This window comes from Sapajus apella, unplaced genomic scaffold (genome assembly GCF_009761245.1).
Source record: "Sapajus apella isolate SASKATOON/1434 unplaced genomic scaffold, GSC_monkey_1.0 scaffold111, whole genome shotgun sequence".
Lineage (NCBI taxonomy): Eukaryota > Metazoa > Chordata > Mammalia > Primates > Cebidae > Sapajus > Sapajus apella.
Window position 1 is genome coordinate 5,357,666 of NW_022437051.1, and position 20,341 is coordinate 5,378,006.

The 20,341-nt window shown below is 33.7% G+C and overlaps 1 protein-coding gene and 1 long non-coding RNA gene across 25 annotated transcripts in view; both read right to left on the reverse strand.

Moving 5' to 3' along the window:
- ZEB1 (zinc finger E-box binding homeobox 1) overlaps positions 1–20,341 on the reverse strand; it is a 202,861-nt gene that overhangs the window by 145,635 nt on the left and 36,885 nt on the right. For 5 of the 24 annotated variants that reach the window (XM_032259715.1, XM_032259703.1, XM_032259712.1 and 2 more), the window contains exon 2: positions 5,240–5,395. The exons of 15 other annotated variants lie outside the window; for them this stretch is intronic. The gene's annotated coding sequence lies outside the window, so the exon portion shown is untranslated. Of the gene's footprint in view, positions 1–5,239; positions 8,281–18,829; positions 20,336–20,341 lie in introns of those variants that run through there. 4 more of the 24 variants (XM_032259711.1, XM_032259713.1, XM_032259701.1 and 1 more) reach the window with 3 other exon arrangements.
- LOC116537525 overlaps positions 18,289–20,341 on the reverse strand; it is a 23,427-nt gene continuing 21,374 nt past the window's right edge. The window contains exon 2 of the long non-coding RNA XR_004263162.1: positions 18,289–18,878. This is a non-coding gene — a long non-coding RNA (uncharacterized LOC116537525). The remainder of the gene's footprint in view (positions 18,879–20,341) is intronic.

Here is a 20,341-nt window from a genome sequence, read left to right on the forward strand (position 1 = left end):
CCTGAGAACTCATGACATTATCTGAAGAATTAGAAATGCCCTCTAGTGTTGCCAACAGCAGAGTCTGTAATGACTACAGTCATTATTTAAAATTTATTTATAAAAAGTTAATTCAAAGGTAAAAAAATTATTTGGTACATGTTGAAACTATTATTTAAAAAAAAGAATTTTAATCAACAAGAAAATGTCTGAAAAATTAGGCACACTAAATAAATTTCATGTTTCCCTTGTGAAGTTAAAAAAATCATACCACTTCAATAAATAAATGCTGAATGAATAAATAAATGAATGTAACAACCCCCCAAAAAAACACATCACACTTGACATTAATGAAAAGATCACAAAGTGATGCAGAAATACTAGATAATTTATGTAGGGATATCTGAGAAGCCTTGAAATATGTAAAAATCAATTTGAAGGCAACATGCAAAATAATTTTTGGAACAGAAGTCTTTACTCAGTAAATTTGGAAATTAAAACAACCCTAATGAATTCCTCTCATTTCAGTTTGGAGAAGGAATATCGGATGGACATGTGTGTATACACACGATATACATAAGGGTGCTGAGATGCTAAGATGGTCTCATAACAGGTTCATATACCTAAGACATCTCTTGTTTATTAGTGGCAGAGCAGGAACTAGGTCTCATATATTGTGCTTTACATCTAAGTGTTGTTTTTTTTTTTTTTTTTTTTGAGACAGAGTCTCCCTCTGTCGCCAGGCTGGAGTGCAGTGGCACGATCTCGGCTCACCACAACCTCTGACTCCCTGGTGAAGCAATTCTCCTGCCTCGGCCTCCCATGATTACAGGCATGCACCACCATGCCCAGCTAATTTTTGTATTTTTAGTAGAGACGCGGTTTCACCATGTTGGCCAGGATTGTCTTAATCTCCTGACCTCATGATCTGCCTGCCTCAGCCTCCCAAAGTGCTGGCATTACAGGTGTGAGCCACCGTGCTCGGCCAAGTCTACATATTCTTTACATGGCTCTTGTCTTCCTAGGGCCTAAGTAGAATGATAACATACTTCTTTCAGGCTACTATGCCACATTATTAATAGCTGGTGGTTTTCAATAGACTGTCTAATGTAGCTGTTGACTGGTTACATTAGAACTAATTGTGGTCATGGGAAACCATACTTATAGTATTGAAATAATTTTCTCTCATTCAGCATCACTGTAAGAGAAAAATATTTCTGTACTGCAAAAAAAACAACAAAAAAACAAAAAAAGATGTTAGGTTATAAAATATCTCTAGATGGTATCTTTAGAAAGCCTTTGAGTGACTGCTGAAATTCAGCTAAAGAGACCCCAAAGCTTAGATGAGAATTACAGACTTTCTTTTGTTTAGCAATAGTAATAAAAGCTCTTTACATATCACTCTGAAATATATATTATATATATTTTAAGGACCATCTGCAATTATTTCAGTTGGCACAACTTTATGAATGAAGCAGGATATTTTTAAAATGAAAAAAACGATCATTATTGTTATTAAAACAACATATGAAGCCCTTTCTATGTACTTTCCATATGCTAGGTACTCATCTAGCATTTTTATATATCAAATAATATATTTTTCCACAAGATAAATACTCTAATCATCCCAATTTTACAGATAAGGAAACTGAAGCACAGTGGAGTTATGCAGCTTTCCTAAGATTGCAAACTGGTACGTGTCAGAGTTCATACTCATACCTAATCAGTACGACTCTGGAGCCCATCTTCTTAACTACTACAACTTGGAAATTTTAAATGTAAAACTGCTTCATATAATTGTCTTAAATGACTTTTATAATGTATATAATATACATGATAGGCATTGTTCTGCTCTTACTCATGTTTGTTCTGCTCTTGACTTTTATAATGTATATAATATGCACGATAGACATTGTTTGTTCTGCTTTTATTCATGTTTCGTGGTATCTCAGAAACCTGTAGATCTTTCCATAGCAGTTTCTCATTTTAAATAAGCTATGCAAATAATAAGACTTTTTCAGTCTCTACTAACTGTAAGGAATGTTTGTCTAATTTTTATGTCAAAATGCACCACCTCATTTCATGCAGAATGTGAACAGATTAAATTATTAACATACTACAGATCAATTTCATGGTATCCTTAAGAAAGGACTGCTTTGTTTTTATAATGTCACAAGCCACTATACTTTATTGTAATTACTTGCTTAATGTGTATGTTCCCTGCCAGACCTATGGGATCACATCAGTCCTATTTTTGACTATGCCATGCCGAGTGCAATGACAGACATATAGCAGGCTGTTGGGAAGAATTTATTGAATGAATAAATGTGATTTGCTATTCTGTCTCTTAAATTTATTTAATAGTGATCTCACTATGAATAGTAGCTTAATATTTTTAGGAACACCTATTTCACATAAAGTTTTACATATTTATAATTATCAATATCATAATTTCACAAGATGTGACATACATTTCCTTCAAATAATCCTTGTGACTTATATCAGCAGGAACTCCTCCTTTTTAACTTCTTTATAACTTCTGCCAAATTCTTAACAATGGACGTAGAAAAGTACACCATTTTATTTTCTACATTTAAGAGGTTCTTCCTCATATTAAACTGAAAACAATATTTTCTTTTCCATAACTATAAATAGTAACTTTAAGTTTTTTCTCATTCAAACTTCCAATTCATTTATTCTAACACCACTGTTAATCACAATTCATTTCTTCTGATAGCAGAAGCCCCCCAAATTCAAAAGAAAAGCCATTAAACTCCAACATACACACCCAATCAGACATTGGTTTATTTCCTATATTGAAAAGTTACACAGTTAAAAATTGACTACCGGTAGAATTTTCAGAAAGAAGTCATTTCAAATTCATTTTGATAAAAGAAATGCTATGTATCATCCTCCATCTGCAATATTTACATAACTATGTCTTAAATGTCTTTTTGCAGCTAAATACCAAATTCTCTACTAGGCATCATGAAACCATCAAAGCCAACTACACGGAACCAAAAAGAGCTGTCAAAGAAAAATGAATAGTGTGTACATTCCAAGGCACGTTATCCAGCAAGGAATATTTCCTCAACACACTCTTTCTGGAAGGTTTGGGAAGGACGTCTTTCTCCTAGCACTGACAAGGGGGACTGCCTAGATCTCTAAGATTAGAATACTTGAAGTCAGGTTGGTGACTTTCTTTTGAGTATATCCAGAAAAAAAAAAAAACTAAATTTAGAAGTTACTGCAGAGATGAAGCATAAATATTCAGACATCCAAATTCTCTACCATTTTATTTTCCAAAATCCAAAATGTAATCAACATGTATGCCTCTGCGTGCGTGCGTGCGTGTGTGTGTGTGTGTGTATGAAAACATAAATGTTAACATTCCCTTCTTTAAAAAGAGATAAAGTTGATTTGATTAAGGAAATCATACTACCTTTAAAAATGTCTGCATGTAACAATTTTAAATTCAGTTGAGGAAATCAGTGTCCTTCTTTAAGTCATTCATTCCTGAAATCCTCTAAGAACTCTCCCATAAGTGAAATTTACAACAAAGCCCTGCTTTGACAGGGCTTTGTTGTAAATTCTCAAGAAATCGAAGAAAATAGAATAGCAGCATAAAAAAAATCTATTTCTCCATGGTTAGGATTCAGTCTTTCTGATGCTTGGCTTAGCAAATATTAATAGAATTATTAACCTTAAAAGTTTAAAAGCAAGTTATCAATTTACTCTAATAAATAAATCTGTGGGTTCTGTGCTTTATTCATAAAATAGCTTTATTGTTCCTACCCTCATAGGAACTCATGCCTTTTCATTGTAATTGGTTCCAGTTGCAGTGTGTAATTATATCATCACTGTAATTATCGCTGGCCGTGGAAGTTCAAGAACAGTTAGGGAATATCTGTTTTTAACCCCACCATTTTATCCTCAGCACCTACCTAAATGGAGGGCACATAGTAGACAGTCTATACAAATAAAAATTACTGGACAGGTGGACTAAAGTATGTATGTTGCCATCCCAAGTACTTAGCTCACTGTAAACATTGGAATAATTACATAATGAAAGATGCTGTGCTGGGTGCTTGTCACAAGAACTCTTCCTGATATGTTTGCTATTAAGCTCTAGAAAACAGCTAAGAACATGGTCAAATTCAATTAACATAATTTTGCCATCTCTAATTGGGCATGAAAAATTACTCAAACTATGTCAATCGCAAAAATCACACAGTTGACAACAGAATGGTTAACAGAATTATAATCTATTATTAACGTGCTAATCTTCATCAGCTATTATCTTGTTATCATAAAACTACTATGCCCGTGGACACACTGGAAATAAGCTCAGGTAAACATCAATCTTAAAGATTTCAAACTTTCTAAGATCCTACACCTCCATTCTTGTCCAAAGTTAACATTAACTAATCATGGATCTCGTTGGATACAGACATCCACAAAAAGGAATATGCAGGAATCAATTATATTCAGGAGAAAAATATAAATTTAAGGTCATTTGAAGCATATGAAAATGTAGCCAAATTTAGAAATTATTTTCTCAGTGGGAACATGCGTAAGGCAGGAGACAGATGTCTGATTTCATCATCAAAATTTGATTCTGTGCCATACTATGAACAGCTACTCCACTTTGTTTTGGGTATACAGTATAAACATCTTATCTTACAAATTTAATAGTTTCCACCAAAGTATAGTAGCAATTATACATTTCTAAAGAATTTATGTTAAACTAAATAGATTCTGTCATATAATACTATATTTTTTTCTTTCCTCCTATTTTACAGTGAAAGTAAAGAAAAAAAAACAATTCAACAGACTACTATAAGATTTATGATGTCTACTTTAAGAAGCACTTATGAAACTGAACAGAAAAATTCAGTTTAGTATACATTTTTTAAAAGTTAAACTTTGGTCAAGCAATATTTGTAATACACTATTTTAAATAACTGCAACAAAACTATAAAAATTGACATTTTAAACCACATATGAACTATATAACTAATTTTCCATACTTTTATACTATTTATCAGCATTAAATATGTAAAATCTCTTGCTTATCTATAAAACATTCTTTGCATCTGTTTTATTAAAATATAAGTGACAGACATATAAAATTCAAAAATTTGTCATTATGTCTTAGATTTTTAAAGTTCTAAAATTTTAATTCAAATATAATAAACTGGTAGGTCTTACACACACACACACATACACACACACACATAATTTAAATGAAAACTCTTACCATTGACTTCCTTTTGATAGTCACTCCATTAGTCTTTCTTGATAGTGCTTTCCTATGTCAAGTAGACAGTAGCCAAATCACAAAATGACATTTGGATGATCATGTCTTCAGATGGGAGTTTTCGGCCAATTGCCAGTTGAGAATTTAAACTGAAAACTAAATTACCCAAACTTTATTAACTTGTTCCCACACCCACCAAATGATAATGAGCAATAACTCTAAACTGGAAAAATAAAAAGAATATGATTTACCTCCTGTTCAAGCAGTCCTAATATTATATTTGAGAAGACATGCTATAATAACAAAATCCCATAGCATTCTGGTACCTTCTGAAAACGCTTTTAAGAAAATTTCAATCCCTCACCAAAAAGTTACCCCAATTATCCTAAAACCCAAATTAATACATGACAAGGATGGTAATAGATGACATAATAAATTATGGAGTCACAAACGTAAGTTCTGTCAAGCACTGCCTTCACCTAAAAGCTAACTGTAATGTCTGGAGACACTCTGACAGTATTACCTGTTTATTAAATCATCAACTGCTTGTAACATACCACAAGAAGTCAGAGGTTACATTTTAGAGTAATCCTGCCTGATCACGATACTTCTTGTATTGGGAAGACAAAATTTACGGTTACCAACTTCTAATTATAGGGCAAAAATGACTCAGCTCCTTTTCTGTACCAACTTAGGCTCTTTCTCTCTTGATTCTTAGAGCTACTCTTCATAGAGTCTGCCAATTATATATGATTTTTGACCACAGGCTTTATGATGATTGGGTAGTACAGTCTGTTTTGACCCTTCTCAAATATTAGACACATTAAATTGTTCCCAAATGTTGTTAAGATATATCTCAGTGCCCTAACATAATTTGTGCTCAGCTATAAGTTGGCCCATTTCAATAGTTACTGTTGATAATTTAAGTCTTTAGCAAAAATAAAATCAAAGCTAAACTGAAAACATGAAAGGAAAGAAAAACATGTCTTTATCTTCCTTAAAAATTGGTTCTGAATTTCAGCTATAAAAAGATCCAAAATTAAGTGCATATAACTAGATAGCTCTATAGGACTCAGTTGAGTTATAAACATTACACATACCTCAAATTATCATATATTCTACGTGTAATCCTTCTCTCTGTGTCACACACATGTGCATGTGTACACATGCATGTACATCTATCCAACATATATCCTGATGTTTACCTACCAATAACTTGACACCAAGCCATTATATAAGAGAATATAAAGTGAACAATCTGCTTATGATTGAATTAAGAGAAATTGCCTTCAGAAACAAAGCCTAGAGCTTAATAAAACTGCCATGCCTTTGAGTTAATAACACTGACCCTCAGTTAGATATACTAGAAACAGCATTATTCTATTCACTCCAATAATTTAAATCCAAAATCCTCAATAGGAATAACACTTATCAACTATTCAGAGACTAACGAAGTTCTTTCCTGGGTGCTATGAGATACAATGGAAAGGTTATGCTTCTTTTTCAAGGAGCTTATAACATAAAACATGATGGGGGAGAATGAGTGGTACATAAAGACACATAAATGGATAGATTTCCAAGAGAGAAACAAGCACATTGGAGCAGTTTAATAGTTTGAATAGGTTTATCACATGTGAGACTGATCTGAGAAGACTTTGTATCAAGAAGCATTTTTAAAGCAGAAAATACACAACTACATTTTTCTTATTTAGCCTAATGAAACCCACTAAGCAAACTGTGATTAAATATGGAATATAGCTGTAAGTATTCATGTCCTCACTCTGGAAGAAGATCAAAGATAAATTCCTTAGTCAAATGAAATTACAGAACATAGAGATATCTCCTCCACCTCCCCCACAAAGTATCGGGTTTGCAGTATTACAGAAGCAATTCTAAATATGTTCATTTCAACTCTTCCCAATAATTCCCATCATAATGGCAGTAATTTAATTTGAAATACAAGAGTCATAATGAAAAGTCACTATCAGATTATAAAATCACGAATTAAAAAGCACAGAATGATCCCCTTGGTGTGAATAACATTACTGATAACACACCTACACAAGAAAGATGGTTTCACATTCCAGCAGATGATGAACAACAAATGACTTGTGTGTTTATAGAATCTTAAATATATTCTACTCATCCATTATAAGAGTCTTAGAATTCGCCCAGGCATGGTGGCTCACGCCCGTAACCCCAACATTTTGTGAGGTCAAGGTGGGGAAGACTGCTTGAAATCAGTTCAGATGAGCCTTGGCAACAAAGCTAGACCCACTCTCTACAAAAAAATTTTAAAAAACAGTCTTAGGATTTATCACCATCTACAATTTTACAAATGAAAAAACAGGTCCAGCCATATGACATTATTTGCCCAAAGTCACATAACTAGCTGGCAGCAAAATCAAGGCCTCTTAAGAACCATACATGCTCCTTGTACTATAATCAAAGAAAGAAATAGTTATACCTTAGAAAGAGATATAAATGTATTAGGAAAATTTCAATTTTTTAACCTACATGCTAAATTTTAAACATTCAGCTCATTAGCTCCAGAAATTGCAAACAATTAATTCATAAAGTTAGGTTAGGGAAAGAAAGTTGTATGATGACTTAAATTTTATACTTCTCTTTTTATACTATTAGCTTTAAGACAGACACTCAGTCTTATATCCAACTCTGCAGATTAAGAACATGAGTTTTAAAAATATATAAAATGTTTATCAAAACTCTCTCTAAAAAAGAGAGAGTTCTAACTCCCTAGAATGCTCCATGGCATCACATCTATTTTTCTTTCACACCCTTTTTCATATATCCTGTTTTTCACTGGATTATGTAACAAAGTAAGCCTGTCACATGGATAGCAGTAGAAATAGTCTTATCTTAACTGCTTCAGGTGACATAACTCATCCCAACTCTATATAAGTGAGCAGCAAGAGAAGTCCAGAAAAATTGTAAATAGGAAACATAAAAAGAAATATCTGCAAATCATATATTTAATAAGGGATTAATATTTAAAATATTTAAGTAAATCCAACTCAATAACATGAAAACAAATAACCCAATTTTTTAGAATGGGCAAATAACTTGAACAGGCATTTCTCAAAAGAAGACACACGAATGGCCAATTGGTACATGAAAAAATGCTCAGCATCACTTATTAGACAATTACAAATTAAAACCACAATGTGATATTACTTTACACCCTGTCCAATCTTTTGATAAAAGCTAGCTTTTATCAAAAAGATTAAAGGTAAATGTTGCACAGGGTGTGGAGAAAAGACTCTTAAACAGTACATTGTTGGTGGGAATATAAATTAGTTCAGCCATTATGGAAAATGGTATGGAGATTTCCCCCAAAAAACCTAAAAATAGAACTGTTATGATCCACTGATCCCACTTCTGGTTATGTATCCAAAGGAACTGGAGTGAATATGTCAAAGGGATATCTGCACACATAAGTTCATTGTTGCATTATTTATAATAGAAAAGATATGGAAACACTTATGTGTCTATCAGTGGATAAATGAATAAAGGAAATGTATATACACACAATGGAAAACAATTCAGCATTTAAAAAGGGGGAAATTCTGTCATTTGCAACGACATGGATGAATCTGGAGGATATTATGCTAAGTGAAAGAAGTCAGGCAAAGAAAGACAAATACCATGTGATCTCACTTATACGTGGAATCTAATAAAGTTAAACTCACAGAAGTAGAGAATAGAACAACAGTTACCAGAAGCTAGAAGGTGGTGGGGGAGTTGATCAAGCAGTACAAAGTTTCAGGTAGAGAGGAAGAATAAGTTTGAGATCTTCTGCATAGCAAGTTGCCAACAGTCAATAATAATGTATTAAGTATTTTGAAATAATAAAAGTAAATTTCAAATGTCTCACTATAAAATATTATAGGTGAGGTGACAGATATGTTAATTAGCATGCTTTAAGCACATCACATTGAATACATATAACAAAACATCACATTGTAAGTCATAAATGTATGCAACTATGATTGGTCAATCAAAAATATTAATTTTACAAGAAAAATAAACGAGATTAAAAAAGAAATAGTTAAAACAATTTAGATTTAGTTGTAAAGATATGTCCTCCACTAACTCAATTTAGATTCCATTGTCTACTCAGAGTCAGAACTTACATGTTTCTAGTAAAGCACAACATGCTTGCTAGTTCAACTGGTTTCAAAAGTCAGAGCACTTATTAGACAACACCTAAAATCATTCATCAAAACTCTTTTGGACAGGCAGTGATGTTAAACAAATTAGTTCCACCATACCACCACTACAGCCACCACTTACACTCCCTACTCCACTTCCCATAGTCTATGAACCAAAAGGGAATAAAATATTCTTACCTTTTATTATTAAAAAGATAATAAAATATTTTAGCATACATATTAAAACCAAGTCTTATCTTATGCTACTAAAACAAAAAATATATGCTTACGGAGTTTTACGTGAATTACATTAGATCACAAAATAGTATCTCAATACACACACACACACACACACAATATTCAGGAAAAAATATAAACACAAAAAATAATACAAATAAAAATCAATATAACAACTATTTGCATAGCATTTATATTGGGTTAAATATTATAAATAAACTAGAGATGATTTAAAGTATACAAGAGGATGGGTGGGTGCAGTGGCTCACGCCTGTAATCCCAACACTTGAGAGGCCAGGGTAGGAGGACTGCTTGAGCCCAGGAGTTTAAGACCAGCCTGGAAAACACAATGAAACTCTATCTCTACAAAAAAGTTAAAAAATTAGCTGGGCATGGTGATATGTGCCTGTGGTCCTAGCTACTTGGGAGGCTGAAGACGGAGGATTGGCTGAACCCAGGAGGCTGAGGCTGTAGTGAGTCATGATCGTACCACTGCACTCCAGCCTGGGTGACAGAGCAAGACCATGTCTCAATAAATAAGTAAATAAACTATATGGGAGGATATGCATAGGTTATATGCAAATACCATGCCACAGTATTTGGATTTTGGAATCTGAGGGAGGTCCTGGTACCAATCACCTGAGGATACTGAACGCTAACTCACACACACCCATAGAGTAACTATATATGCATCTACATGTGTGTATGTCTATGTATGTATATATATAGTATATAGTAAAGCACAGTCTTCCTAAAATCATGTGAGTTTTTTGGAAAGTGTAATTATTCTAAAATATTCCTCAATGTTCTAGGTTTGTGGGTGCATGCCTACTTTTTCACCAAGAATTGTGACAGGCTTCCTAAAAGCAAGAGCAAACATCTATATTTAGGTCTAGTTGTTGAAGTATTCCATAAAAAGTTAGCATATTGATATTTCAATTTATATAAGAACCGGTTTACATTCATATTATTCACATTACTTAAAGCAATCCTTTAGACAGCGAGTTTTAAAACTATCAACCAAAATATATGCCTCATCCTTTTCATGGATTCTTGACATGCTTGTAAGAAAGCTGTTTTGGCAACTAACGTAATTTATATCTGCCTCAGTTTCTCCATTTGTAAAATGAAGGTAATAGCATCTTACCACATAGACTTGCTGTGAACATTAGGTTAACAGTTGCAAACTGCCCAGAAAAGTGCACTAAGCACATCATAAGCCTTCAAAAGCAGAGCTCTTACAATCATGACCATCACTATCATTATCACTACTACCACCACCTTCATAAGCATCTCAACTGATTCTTAGTAAAAGTGTAGAGTCCAGGAACACACTGCCAGAGATTCTAATTCAGTATCACACCAAAGTTCGAGAACACTGTATTAAAGAGAAAGGGAAATAAATAGCCAAGATACTACATATACCAATATCATTTTATAAATACAGAAACAGGAAGCAAAATACTTTAAAACAGAAAAAGCTTCCGTTTTAAAAGTCAAGTAACACCTTTACTTCCTCCTCCAAAATACATACAACTTATCCCCAAAGCCAATGGCTGCTTTCCGACGACCCTATTCAAAGTAGATAGGATACAGAAATAAGTAAGAGACCCTGGCCTCAGCAAAGAGTTGAAGAAGCTTATACATTTCATTATTTCTCGGGTAGAGAATAGCTAACAATTTCACACACACAAAAATTGTGAGTACAGCAATAATCAAATATTTGGGCACTAACTATATGTGGAATGCTAAAGGGGACTTAACTATAAGAAATGAAACTTTCCTGGAATTTCATTGGGAAAATAACCTCCCACTTTCTTCTAAAGATCACTGAAGTCTTGCACCAGCTTAAGCAGTATAAGCTGGGAACTCAGAGAAGAGATTTTAGTTAGGGTTGATAAAAAGACTTCATAGAAGAGAAAAGATCTTTGCAAGGCCTCATAATGACTAAGATTTTTATAGGTGGAAATTGCATTTGAGGTCAAAGAAAACAGTGTGAGCAGAAAGCAGAAACTTGGAAGTACTACAGGTATTTCAGGACAGTACATTGAGTATTTGCCAACACTGGAAAGGATGGTCTTATCATCCTCTGCTCAAAAATCTAATTAGTACTTCAGGAAGACTGTTTTGGCAGTGGTGTGCATCATGAATATAGCGTAACCCTGGCTCTGAAAACAGACAGAGACAGGAATCTAAAGGATTATTTAAATTATGGCCAGGCACAGTGGCTCACGCTTTGTAATCCTAGCACTTTAAGGCTGAGGTGGGAGGATTACTTGAGTCCAGGAGTTTGAGAGGAGCTTGCACAACATAGCAAGACCCTGTCTTTACAAAATTAAATAAAACAAAAAATTAAAAATTAATTGGCAGTGAAGAGAAAATAGGTAACAAAGATGACTTAAGTATTACGTCTCCTTTTTTTTTTTTTTCCAGAACTTCCCAGTCTGTCCTGGTATATTCAAGATGAAGGAGACAGTAGACAGTGAGAGTTGTAAAAAGTAAGCTCAGGGCTAGTCAGAGAGAGTTTAGAAACCTGTGGTAGCAAAGGTAGAGAGCAGTTTGAGCAAAGACTTGGAAGTGGGAAAGTGCAGACATTATCCTCAGGTTGATTAGCTCTGATTTGCTAGAGCCAGCAGCTCACAATTGCCTTTTCTTTACAATGCAGCAAAAGGCCCTAAAGGTGTTACTGAAGAATAAAGAAAAGGCAAAACAGTTTAATGCATAGAATGCCTATAAATGATGGTAATCTAGAGTTTAAATTAAATATTATGTTCCCTATATCTAACAGAGCATACAAATATATTTTGACATAGCTTACAATGTAAAATGTTGACAAATTTACCCTGTCCAACAGAAAAATCAACAATAAAGCTTTGCTATATTCAATCTCACCTCTAGTTTTTCAGAACTTTTTAATAGGCAATTTGTGTGGAATTCATTATATTAAACAAATGGATCTTCTCAATCAAGATGACTGTTAAACAGTGCCTTAAAGATAGAGAGGCCTTGCTTTTTTTCTTTTTTCCCTCTTATACTATCAAAACTCAATGGTATAAGGTATGTACTTAGTATACTTATTAAATGAAAAATATCCTATAATCTGATCTGTGAATTGGTTAAATAAAAGGTATAAACAGTTATAAAATTCCATAATGAAACATATGTAATTTATTAGAGCATCCATGCAGTACTATTTCAGGTTACTGCAGCTCACTGTATTGTCACTGCTGCGGCAGAAGTAAATGCAAAATGGCCTTGAGAATGCTGTGAGATTTTACTTTAAGTGTATATATGGTTTCTAGGTATTTAACTCTGCATTAAAAAAAATTACTCACTAATTTATGAATTCTCTGGGGATAGTAATAAAATATTTCAACATGATTAGACGTGGATGAAAAAACTGTTTACCATGTTTATTTAAAATATTTTTCTTGCGTCTAAATTTTATTTTCAGTCTCCAAAATATTTCAGCACATTTTATTCATGTGATCAACCAAATTGACCAATAATATCTTGTCACATACCATTCATTTCTATATAAAGAGATCTTAAAAGCTATCATATTTTAGAGATACTGACTCATTAATTCTTATAGCATCATATTAAAATAGGCAAATATCATTTCCAAAGAAAGTGGGTCATTTATCTTAAAGGAAAGGAACTAACATTTGTTAAAATACCTCCTAAACTAGATCCATTATTTTTAATCCTTACAATCCTGAGAGATAGTATATACAAACCCATTTTATAGCTGTGAACTTGCTTAAGGTTCCAGAGCTATTAAATGATCCTGTTTTAATTCCCTTCATGTTTGTCAAGCTCCAAATCTAACCTCATCTTTCTTACAATAAGTACCTGGAACACTGCCAAGTACCATGTTTTAAAAAGAGACTAGGGCATAAAGGGGCAGGGGCGGGGGGCCACAGGGCAAGACTTAGTGAAGTAAAAGCAAACATTGTAAAGTCCAAGTACTTTACTCATTGAAGTGCTCTTCAAACCATTATGAACATGTTTCTCTTATTTTATTTACAGATACCTTTCTCTGCACACCAGTAGCTATAAGAATTTATATCAAGCTTTGAAAAAAGACATTTTATAAAAATGCAAAGCAACAACAGCTACTAAGAATTGTTTCTGAAAGGACAAACAGCCCTATGATATACCTTAGTAGCCCTGAGGCAGTCTTCCTGAAGACACTAAGAAATTTTCAACAACAACCTGAGTCATGATGATATTTTATAATAATAAGGGTTGAGATGAACTATCCTGGCAATTGAAGAAGATAGGTGTTTGTTAGCTGAAAAATTTACTAACTGAATGTCCAATGATGCTATGAATAAAGATGAATGAAGTTTTAATTTTTCTAGAAAACTTCAGGAAGTATCTATGGTATCATTTTGTACTTTCCAAACAGAATAGAGTACACATATTATAAACATAGTTAATAACATAAGTTAATAAACATAATTAAAAGCATTATAAACATAGAGAAAAAATATTAAAAATTCCAAAAGGTATAAAGTTCTTAATTTTAAGAACAAAAAAACTATGGTTCCTGTGTTAACAGAAGCTGGCAGTAAACACACCCCTTTCAGACTTAAAAGAGCATTTCAGAATGGAATTTTAGAGCCTATATATAGCACTTTATAAATGAGAGTGGAATTTTTGTTGCTCCAATTTACTCCTTTCCCTCCCTCTCTCTGCCCTTACCTCTCTATCACAACACATAAAACTTTTCATTTTACCTTGAAAACTGCTATCCCATCTAGTATAAAAAGGTGACACAACTTCGCATTTTAAATTAACATGGGGTCTTTAGGAGTTTTGAGGCTTTCAATACCAAAATGAATACACGTTGGATCTTTAAAAACTGTTATAGTGCAAGTGCCAAAACACAGTCTCTCTAGCATTTTGAACAAGGTTTCACAATAATTAGCACTGCAGTAGGTAATTTAACATGTGTGACCTTTTGTACAGTAACCATTCTAAATCATAACAGCCAAGAGCACAGTCATTTATTTGTTTGTTACCCTGATTTAGGGGAAAAAGACACAAGAAGACTGGTTCTACACAAAGAATTCACACAGTACTGTGCTAGTATAAGTAAATAAAGTTTAGTTCAAAGAGAAACAGATAATGAAAAGTCAGAGAGAAGTGAGCTGGCAACTGAGAAGCACAAACCATTTTGGCCTAGATTTGTTTGTAATGACTATGTGACCCAGATACTAACATTTTTGGCTAATATTCAGAAATCTAGCAACTGGAAGAAATAAGATATATGGTTGGCTGGTTAAATATTTTAGCCAAAATTACAGATACTTAAAATCATAAATTATTATAGCATTTTCTACACAAAAAAATTTTAAATTTTAAAAATAAGTATTTCTTTTTGCTTTGTAAATATTCCATAAATTATACTTGACCTTTATAATCAGACAGTAAATATACTACAGAGATTATGGTACAAAATTCCTTTGGAGGGAAGAGCTGAAAGAAAATATACTTTTTAAAAAGTAATTTGTTTAAGAAACTGTATTTTCCTAAACTCTCCTTGTTCCTTTATGGCCCACATAGTTTACTCTACAGATAGATGTCTATTAAATGACAAGAGAATTTTTGAAAAAAAAAAAATCTTCAATTCCAAAGCTATACAAGCTCTGCTAATGAGGGTGCTGAAACACATAAGACAAGAGAGTAGATTCACCAGGGACTCAATTTTATTATTACAGGCTTGATAGAGGAAGGTAGTGTCTCAAGTAAAAAAACATAATCCACAATCCTTAATGCACCCGTGGTGGACCATGCTGAGTGCCTATCCAAGGCTTCCTTCTTCCTAATGATCCATGATTGCATTTCTATATCCACATCTCTCCCAGTAGTCAGTGTGCCCCAGGGTAAGCTGACTGTCCTGAGCTGCAAGGGTAGACCACAATTAATCTAATCCATTATGGTAAGCTCATCCTCTTGCCAATGATTAGTTTAGGCATATTTAGAATTAAGCAAATTTAGGCCAACAAGGAGCAAGCTGGGGGCAGGAGTGCATGAGAACTTCTCAGGGAAAAGAAGCCATATTTCCCAGAGAACGCCTAGAGAAGTTTATTCTTTTCTTTTTGGATCTGAAGGAGGAAACACACAATCCTGATTGCAACCAACAGCCATTTAGCAACTACAGTGTTGGGATAAAGGAAAATACCATGGAGAAAGAGTACAGTAGATGACCAACTGAGTCCTTGGAAAAAAAATCACCAAGCCATTAGCACAACTAATCCTAATATATGTACTTTCCTATGTAAGCCAACCAAATATTCTTTTTATTTAAGCCAAATTAGACTAATTTGGAAACTAATTAGCTATTAGGAAACTAAGAATCGCCAAGTTCTATGTTAACTACTTTTAGAAAACCTTAAAATCTATTTTACTTATTCCTAGCTTAAAAAAATATTGTATGTTACTTGTCTGTATTTTCCTAATTTCCTACAGTGACTGTGTACTATATGTGCATTGGAAGGGGAGTTGCTCAATCTTAGTGTACCAATATGACTTCTTCTTGATCATCAGTATAACAAATTATGCTTTTAGTATAGTAATGCTTTCAGGGGCCCAGGACGTACTCCGATTGCTATGTTCCTATAGCCTGATTTTGCTCCAATATGAACTGTCTCTTGGTCCTGCTGTACTTTACTCACCACACTTTCAGAAAACTGCAATACCCTCATCTACAGTTCACTGGCTGTCTATGCCCCGCGCATTCTCACCCCACTCTGAGTTCCCAGTTATACACACACAGATGGCTGAGGTTGCTAGAAGTATGCTCTGAAGTGTATGAAAATTATTCTGAGGACAGTGAATTTCTTTTTGAACTTAGTGTAAACTAAAAATATAACCTAGATAACTAGTTTTGTACTTCTTTTAAAAAATATCTCATTTACTCATTCCCTTCTTCCCTTCTTTTGGCATTTATTTTACCTAGAAATGCTTTTGACCTCTTACTTTTAAATAGATGTTGAAGATTTCTATAAGGTAAAGGCTACAAAACAGAGGCCTGTGGGCCAAATACATTCTATAGGTCTATTTTGCCCTGTAGAGTTACTGTCACAGAGTGTCTTAAAAACACTTCTTGAATTAGTTACCAACTAACTTAAATAAAAATCTGTATTTTAGGATCCTTTGGAAAAACTGAAATACTGGGCAACAATCAGCCTGAATACTCCCACGGTCACCATCAGATGGAGCAGAATATTAGCTGTCCCTCTACCCAGTTAGGTGAGCACAAATTCTCTAAAGCCCCAGTTTCCTTATTATTTCCCTAAATGGCCTAATTATTTATAGTTAAGGCCCTTACAGGTACTTGACTATGGTATCCCTGATACAACAGGCTAATAACAGCCATCGGTACACAAAAGAAATATGATTGATTAAGAAAGTACAGAAGTTCATAAGGAATTCTGGAAAGTCTGTTTCCAAAATGTTTCCTCCTGCATCTTTTAATTTAACCAGAAGTCTATTTCTAGAGTCAATGATCCAGCAATAAATTCTTATAATAATCGTGAAAAAAAGTGTTTCTTAATAGAATGCTATTTGAAGGGTTAAATTCTTCATCTAAGTTTCAATCACGCAACCAGTAGGAAAATCCTAGACCTTCCAAGTCTGATATTCATTAATAAGTGGTGTAAACAAGATGACCTGCACTACATATATACCTATCATGTATGTACAAAATTACTTATGTGTTTTATGCATAAATTAGGAAGTAACTTTTCTTTTAAAACTAAGTTCTCCTGGGCTGGGCGCAGTGGCTCATGCCTGTAATCCCAGCACTTTGGGAGGCCAAGGTGGGCAGATCATGAGGTCAAGAGATTGAGACCATCCTGGCCAACATGGTGAAACCCCATCTCTACTAAAAATACAAAAACTAGATGGCATGGAGGCATGTGCCTGTAGTCTCAGCTACTCAGGAGGCTAAGACAGGAGAATCCCTTGAACCTGGAGTCAGAGGTTGCAGGGAGCCAAGATCCCACCACTGTACTCCAGCCTGGCCAGACAGCGAGACTTTGTCTCAAAAAAACAAAAGGAAAACCAAATAAACCCTCAGTTCTCCCTATACTCTCTATATTATTTAATGAAGTTAACAAACAATAACAAGAATTAGCCCAAATCAAAAATTATTTTTTAAGAAACAATGTTTTCTAAATTACATTTATAATATAGTCACTTCCTCCTAAGTACAAGTTACTGACAGCATTTTAGATGAAATTCTATAGGTAGAACAATAACAATACCATTAATAGTTTTATATTTCTGTCAAATGCAAGGCTTTGTCTACATCCCAAATTTCAAATCTATTCCCTTCTCTCCAACTCCACTGCTGTAACCATCATCTCCAACCTGGCCTACAGAAATAGCATCTAACAACATTGCTTCTATATATGCTGCAGTCAGACTCATGTTTTTGAAATGAAAAATTGAATCATGGCATACCCCGGTGCTTAAAACCTTTTTATGGCTTCCCAATATCCCTTAGGATACAGGCCAAAAAATCCTGAAGAACGAACACATAATCTCTTTCCTGCATTCTTCTGTATATTTACTTATCCTTCCTTTCAATGTTCACACTGGAATCCTTATAGTTCTTCTTTTTACTTTTGTAGATGCTATTTCTGTTGCCTGCAATGTTCTATCCTAACCCTTCTCCTAATTCCTAGGCTTAGCTAATTCATGCTGATTTTTCCAATTTCAGCCCAAAAGTTATTTCTCATGTCCTACCCTAGGTTCACATTCAACACTCCCCCACCATCCCAGAGCATGTTAAGTTGGCCTGTGATATTTTTTTCCTATCATCTTACAATTTCTCCCTTAATGCTCATCTTAGTTGTAATTATTTGTTTAGTTTTAGTCTTTTCAAAAGCTGCTGGTTTCATGAAGACACGGAAAGATAACTCTGTCTTGTTTACTGTCTTACAGTATCATTTAACACAGTGACTAGCAATAATAACATTTAATAAATATACGTTGAATAAATGAATCTCATTAAATTGAATTTAACCCACAGACAAATGAATTATTGTTGAAAATGCAGCACAGTAGACAGCACAAATATCTGGAAGTCTTCAAGACCTGGTTCATAATTCCAGGTAGACTACTTGTTGTATGACCTTAAGTCTCAAACACCCAGATTCTTTACCTTAATAAGAATATTATCCAATGCCTGCTCTGTCTTCCTTAAACAGCTGCTGTGAGGGAAAAAAAGGAATAATTTATTTTCTCGATACTTAACGCACATTTTTTTCACTTTAACATTTTTCAAATGAAGAGGATTCTTACTGCAGATATCAAAAGAACTTTGCCAGACATTACACAAAATGCTAGAATGCTTTGTATTATATCCAGGTGTATTATTGTATTCATGTATGAACTTAGACATGACTAAGAATTTACCTTTTATCTGTCACTTATCTGCATCAATAGAACTATGCACAGCTGAATTTTAACTTAATTTAAAATCCCTAAATTATCTCTTAAAATGTATTTTTAAAGATCACTATAATGCAGCATTGAAACAAAAAGTTATATATGCAGAACTGTCTGTGACATGTGGCTGAATTATGTTTAGTGAAGGTTTCACAAGTGATAATTCTAAGCAGGTAGCAAATATCTGGCTGTTAAAGTCTTCTGGATGGCTTTCAAGAGAAGTTATTTAACTTCGAGTGAAATGTAATATAATTAGTAAAAAAAAAATTTTTTTTTAATTAAACAGGAAATGAAAACCTCACCAAAGTAATTCCTGGACATGGCTCAGAATGATGCTATCAATCCTAAAAGTGTGAAAGATCAGAAAGAGCAGCATTTGCAACAGTGCCCATGGCCCAAAGGAATTCAGAATAATCCTTCGATCAAAGGCTCCTCCTCCCCAAAGAAAAGTGTTTTATTTTTCCAAAAAGAGACATTAAAACATTGTTATTAAATCAAACAATGTGCCTTACAATTGATGGGCTCTTAGAATTGAGAAAATAGAGTAATATGTATGAACATATTCTTTAAATTAAATGCTATACAAGTAGGTGATTTTAAAGGTTCCCACTTTGTGCTATGTACAAAAAAAAAAGTGCTTTATATAAAACTTAAAAGCTTCTCCCAAAGTCACATAAAGTCAGTGTTTGAAAATGAAAAGATGAAATGGGATTCTGATATCATTGTTTTTCTAAAATAAAATGTTCCCGCTCACTTTGAAGAGACGAACTTGACAAAACTAACTCCACTTTTTTCCTCTGTACCCACTTTTAGCACTGTCCACATAATTTATAACACTGTCAATTGTTAAATGCTTCAAAATATTATCCTGAGAAACTTATTCTAATATCTAAACATTAGCATGCAAAAGTTCTTCCTTGTCTATCCCCATTCTTTCAATTGTTATATTTAATGTAATATTTCACTTGATTTTATATTTTGCTGATATTATTTTAAGTAATATTCTTATCTTCAGGAACAAATTAGGACATGTGCTCTCCGTTTATTTTCTATAAGTGGTAGTACCGGTTGTCTATGACTCCTTTACCTGGTGACCAAAACTATGTATTGCCAGTATGTCAGGTTGGTGGTGCTGGTGACTACTGAGACTAAAACCAACAAAGCTGACTCATAATCAAACCTTTGACTGTGACTATTTAGTACCTGTTTTAAAATGAAGTATTTT